The 6,000-nt window shown below is 40.1% G+C and overlaps 1 non-coding gene across 1 annotated transcript; it reads right to left on the reverse strand.

The window, feature by feature from the left end:
* Nucleotides 1–2,605: 2,605 nt before the first annotated feature.
* LOC121205901 (small nucleolar RNA R71) lies at nt 2,606–2,712 on the reverse strand. Its single transcript, XR_005900974.1, has one exon. It is a non-coding gene; the product is annotated as a small nucleolar RNA R71 (small nucleolar RNA).
* Nucleotides 2,713–6,000: the final 3,288 nt, after the last annotated feature.

A 6,000-nucleotide genomic window follows, 5' to 3' on the forward strand; every position in this document is an offset into this window, starting at 1 on the left:
CCTAGACTAAATTAATGCTCTTTTGGTTCCTTTTGTCGATTGTATGTGTATCCTGGATACTCGACAACCACAATTTGTTGTGTCAGTGAGTCGAGACATGAATGGCAGAACAAAAGTATTGTCGGCAATCCAGCTAGCTAAGAATATTCCGTACGGAAGTAATATTGACTTGGTAGATGAAAGTGCTATGAAGACACCCTTGGAAATGTTAGAGGGGCAGGATACCGATACGAAGCTTGTTGAGTCATTGGAGGGACTACCACTTAAAAGAGAGATAGGTTGTGCATCAAACTTTGGGGGTAAAGTAGTGATGCAAACTAGGCAGACGAGACGAGTAAATGCAACAAGCAAGGTACATCTCAAACACTTTGGTACTGTTTTATATTTTAATTTACCATTGGCTTGGCAAAGACATAGGGACCATTTTAGAGTTCTGAAGCAGGTAAGTCGAAGGTGATAAACGCCAAATTATACATAGTTTTCCCCCAAATACTTAGCATATTTATGGATGTTTACTATTAAATTTGTGGATTTTGGTGCTCTTAATCCGGTTATTTCATGTTTTGTACTCAGGAGAGCACCAAGAGTCAAAAGGAGCCAAAAATGAGCTAAAAAGGGACAAAACGAACCAAATTAGGAAGATCACACAGCTTAAGCCTTGCCACATGGGCATCTCATACGCCCGAGGCCTTCAGGGGTGTCGACCAAGGTTTACACAATTCATACGGCCTGGCCATTGAGTCCACACAGTCGTGGCAATTTAACGGATCGAACATGGCCTGGCAATCACGTCACACGGTCATGGCATACGGGCGTGTCCCTTTTTCAAAGAGTTGTATTTTACACGGAAAAGGGTACTTAGGGGGGAAGAAAGCCAATCCAAAGCCTATATAAACACCCTAAGTATGACCCAGAGAGGGGGGCCTCTTCCAGAACTTTTCTGGAATACAGAACCACACGCCAGGAATTACTTGAAGGAAGCCAGACGATCCATCCCAAAAGCCGGAGCTACTCCAAGACTGAAGATCTCTCTCAGAATTCCTTCAGGGGTTTTAAAGTTTTTCTTCATGTTTTGTTTTTTTTTTATACTTTTGAGATGTACTCTTATTTTATTATGAACTAAACTTCTTAGATACCTAAGGGGGATAAAACCTATGATGGATCTTGTTATTATTATTTGAACTGTATGATAAATACTTGATTTATTCTTAATTATGTGTTCTTAATGCTTGAGTTAATATTTCGGGTATTAATTCATGATTTGTTGTGCTTATGCAGAAGAGGAATAGACCCTGCCTAATAGTAAATTTGACATAATTAAGCGGAGTTGATCGAACGCCTAGAAATAGGGTTACTAGATTTTTTCGGATTAGGGTGAAACCTAATATGGGAGTCCATAGAGTGATTTACTGCTTCCCTAGGGGTTTTAATTAAGAAAGAAATTTCAATTAATTCAACTGAGGGTTAGACGCTATTAGTCTCGAAAGGGATAATAACATAGGTTAGGGAGTCTCACGGATCAAGTCAAGTGAATAAATCGTCCGGTTCAGAGTCAGATAACAAGTGAAATCTAGGTGGATTCCTCCTTGAGTGTCGTCTTTATCAATTGCTTTTCTTCAAGTCTTTTTCTAAATTTTCTCTTCTCTTTAATTAAATTAGTTAATTAGTTTAGATAATTAGTTTAATAAACAAACCCTTTTACTCCTAGGCTAGATAATAAAAAGATAGTTATTACTAGTACTTTTGGTTCCCTTGGGTACAATATCCCGGTCTTGCCATTACTATACTATTGTTCGATAGGTGCGCTTGCCTTTTCGTCATGATAATAGTTAGTTTAGGTTTGATCTTCATTATAAATATTTATTACTTGTTACGAATCACGCGATCAAGTTTTTGGCGCCGTTGCCGGGGAACTGAAATATTAGGAACACTAAATTTTTATTACTTTAGCCATTTATTTTTCTTGCAATTTTATTTTATTTTATTATTTATTAATTTACTTTTTTTTTCTCTCTTGGCAGGGTTTTATAGTTTATGACTAGAAGAAACCCGTCGAGACCATTACTTTTGATGAAGAAATCGATCGTACAATTCACAAAAATCAAAGAGAAATAAGGCGTAGCTTACGATACACGGAGAACGAGCGAGAAGACGATACTCAACCCCCAACCGACAAGATGGCTGAAAACTAAGGCAATCAGCTACCTCCTGCAATTGCTGCTAATCAAAATCCTGCTCGACGTACTATGTATGATTATGCTAAACCTTCTTTAACAGGAACTAAATCTAGCATAGTTAGACCTACTGTAGCTGCAAATACTTTTGAATTAAAACCTAACATTCTTCAGATGATACAACAATTTGTTCAGTTTGATGGTTTGCAGGATGAAGATCCCAACGCTCACTTAGCAAATTTCCTGGAATTTTGCGATACATTCAAAATCAATGGCGTTTTTTATGATGCCATTCGTCGTTGTTATTTCCCTTTTCACTGAGAAACAAAGCCAAACAGTGGTTGAACTCGTTACCACAAGGGTTTATCACTACTTGGGAACAAATAACCGAGAAATTTTTACTAAAATATTTTTTGCCGGCTAAAACGGCTAAATTACGTAATGATATCTCTTCTTTTGTGCAGATGGATTTAGAAACACTTTACGATGCATGAGAGAGATACAAGGACTTACTGAGAAGGTGTCCTCACCATGGGTTACCGCTTTGGCTTCAAGTACAAACATTCCACAATGGCCTGAATCCCTCGACTCAGGAAATGGTTGACGCAGTTGCTGGCAGGACCATCAACAATAAAACACCGGAAGATGCCTATGAATTTATAGCAGAAATGTCACTGAATAACTATTAGTGGCAATTCATGAGGACTAAGCCAACAAAAACAGCCGGCGTTTAAAACGTCGACTCAGTTACTATGCTGTCAAATCAGGTAGAACTTCTCAATAAAAAGATTGATAGTTTTCTTGGTTCTACATAGGTACATCTAGTAATGAGGTGTGACTCAAGCGGAGGAGGTGTGCATACAAAATACCAATCCTTCAATCCTACAACTGAAGAAGAACAAGTCAACTATATGGGTAACAATAACTTTAGACTCAAAATAACCCATATAGTAATACCTATAATGCAGGTTGGAGGAACCACCCAAATTTCTCCTAGGGTGGTCAAGGGAATCAAAAGCCACAAAATCCTTAGGGTTTTCAACAGCCACATTATCAACAAGAGAAGAAACCAAACCTTGAAGAGATGCTTTCTAAATTCATCTCGGTGTTAGAAATCCATTTCCAAAATACCGAGACAGCACTTAAGAAGCATCGATCCAAGGACTCGAAACTCAGATAGGCCAGCTGTCCAAACTAATCTCCGAACGACCACAAGGTAGCTTACCAAGTAATACTGAACCTTATCCTAGGGAACACCTCAATGCAATTAGTACTCAAAATAAGGACAGACCTATTGCACCCGAGCCAGAAATACAGCAAAACAACACGATGAACAATGGATGAGAAGAGGTAAACAATAATGATCCTAAATAGGTAAGTACGAATCATGAACTTCGTGTGCCATATCCTAAAGCGATGACGAAAGACAGAACAGAAGAACAATTCGGTAAGTTTGCCAAACTCTTAAAGAAATTACATATTAACTTACCCTTTATTGAAGTTCTTTCGTAGATGCCCAACTCAACAAAATTCTTAAAGGAACTTCTGAGCAATAAAAGGAAATTAGACGCTACATCGCATGTGGAACTCAATGCAGTCTGCTCAGCTATTCTAAAGAATAAGCTACCTAACAAGTTGAAAGATCCAGGGAGTTTTACAATTCCTTGCTTAATTGGTAATTTATCTGTGAATAATGTTTTAGCTGATCTAGGGGCAAGTATAAATGTTATGCCCTATAAAATGTTTAAACGACTAGGTCTCAGTAAACCCAAACAGACTAGGATGAGCATACAATTGGCTGACAAATCAGTTAGATTTCTTAAGGGTATTATTGAAGATGTTCTCATTAAAATTGATAAATTTATTTACCCAGTAGACTTTGTCGTCTTAGATATGGATGAGGATAACGAGGTACCTTTAATTTTAGGACGACCCTTTTTAGCAACTGCCAGAACCATTACTAATGTAGGCACAGGAGAGCTAACACTTTGTGCAAGTGACGACGCAGTAACACTTCAAGCACGCGATTCAGTCAAAACCTCTAAAACTCAAGATAATGCTATAAAACATGTCGATGATAAAACTAATACTCAATCATCCTTGCAAGAACCCCCTCGAACCAAGACAACGGAGACAGTGCACTATTATCATGTAGAGAACAAAGACACCCATGAGGAACGAAGGCTTCAAATAGAGGAGCTAGATGAATGGCGAGCACACAAACCGAGAACACATGATAAACTGAAACTACGCCAAAACAAGCCCGGTACCTCTCCTAATCAACTTTAGGTTGGCGATAAAGTCTTACTGGATGCCGCAGATCCCCACATTGTCACTACCACACCAAATGAGGAAATCCCTCTTACGGTACTCAGTATTTTCCCATTCGGTACGGTTGAGGTGAGTCATCCCAAGTTCGGCACTTTTAAGGTAAACAACACCCGATTAAAACCTTAATTTAAGATTAACAGTAGGAACGAGGAGTATGAACTCCTCAAACCACCATGATAAATCAACGGAGAGGTAAGTCGAGCTTAGACTATAAATAAGCGCTTCTCGGGAGGCAACCCGAGCACTAACATATTTTGATTTCTTTATTTTTAATTTCTAACACTTCAAATCATTAACTTAGTCTTTGAATTGCAAAGTTTTTCAGCACACATGGCCAGGCACACGGGCGTGCCTAAAGCCGTGGCCAAACAGGGGGAGAGACACGGCTGTCGGACACGACCGTGTTGAAGCAAAACATGATTTCCCCAAAACACGGGGTGCGATAAATCCCCACGGCGGTGCGACATGGCCGTGGGTGAACTTGATAGGAAAAACACGGGTGTGGGGATAGAAAACCACTGGTGTGTTAAGGACAAGGCTCGATTCTGTTTCTTCGACACAGGCATGCAACATGCTCGTGTCGTTCAGCCATGTACAACAACACACGGGCGTGCTACCATAAAACATGGGCGTGGGAGAAGCGAACAAAGCTAGGCACGGCGTGTGACATGGCCGTGTTTGACACACGCCCAAGACACACAGGCGTGTGATAGTAGCCGGGCACGACCTAACTCGAAAAATTCGAAAAACAAGGGCTCACCCTCAAAGTACACGGGCGTGGCCCTAGGCCGTGTGACCCTCCCATATATAAACAAACCATTGTTCATCTTCTTCCTTCTTTCAAAACCCTAGCCAAAATCTACCCTCCCCCAACCCCTAATCGATATTCCAGCCACCATTCCTCAGATTCTCACTTCCCCAACCCCTAAACCACCCTCAAATCCACTCCCTTTGTATTAATCCCCATTTTCCCCTCCCTATACCCTCCATTTTCCCACCACACGGCTTCCTCCCCATGTCACACGCCCGTGCACCACCTTACAACAGCCTTTGGTTCACTTTCTCAACCTTATTTTTCCAATTTGTATTTCTACATTAGTATTCTACATGCTTTGCATAGATATTGTTACTATTACAAATATGTTTTAGACAAGTTAGGAATTTGCTTTAGAATTTTCTATATTTGAATTATTTAAGCTACTAAATAGCATTTACTAATTTTAGGCCTATTGCTTAACTACTAATGTATCTTGGATTCTATCAATTTTCAGGTACATTATGTCGTCATCAAGAGGTAAGAAGGCCGTGGTCCCATCCTCAAAGAGACATAGGGGATCGGGTTCTTCCTCGGTACGTGCTACAGCTGAAGTTCGACACCCGTTCCTTGAATTTTTGCAAGCTTCACAGGAGGAGCTATTTCAGATACTACACGCACGACAAATGACCACAGGTCGCTGCATCGACTGGGTTGTCGTAGAGCAAGTCCAGCTCGCTG

Source organism: Gossypium hirsutum, chromosome A08 (genome assembly GCF_007990345.1).
Source record: "Gossypium hirsutum isolate 1008001.06 chromosome A08, Gossypium_hirsutum_v2.1, whole genome shotgun sequence".
NCBI classification, from domain to species: Eukaryota; Viridiplantae; Streptophyta; class Magnoliopsida; order Malvales; family Malvaceae; genus Gossypium; species Gossypium hirsutum.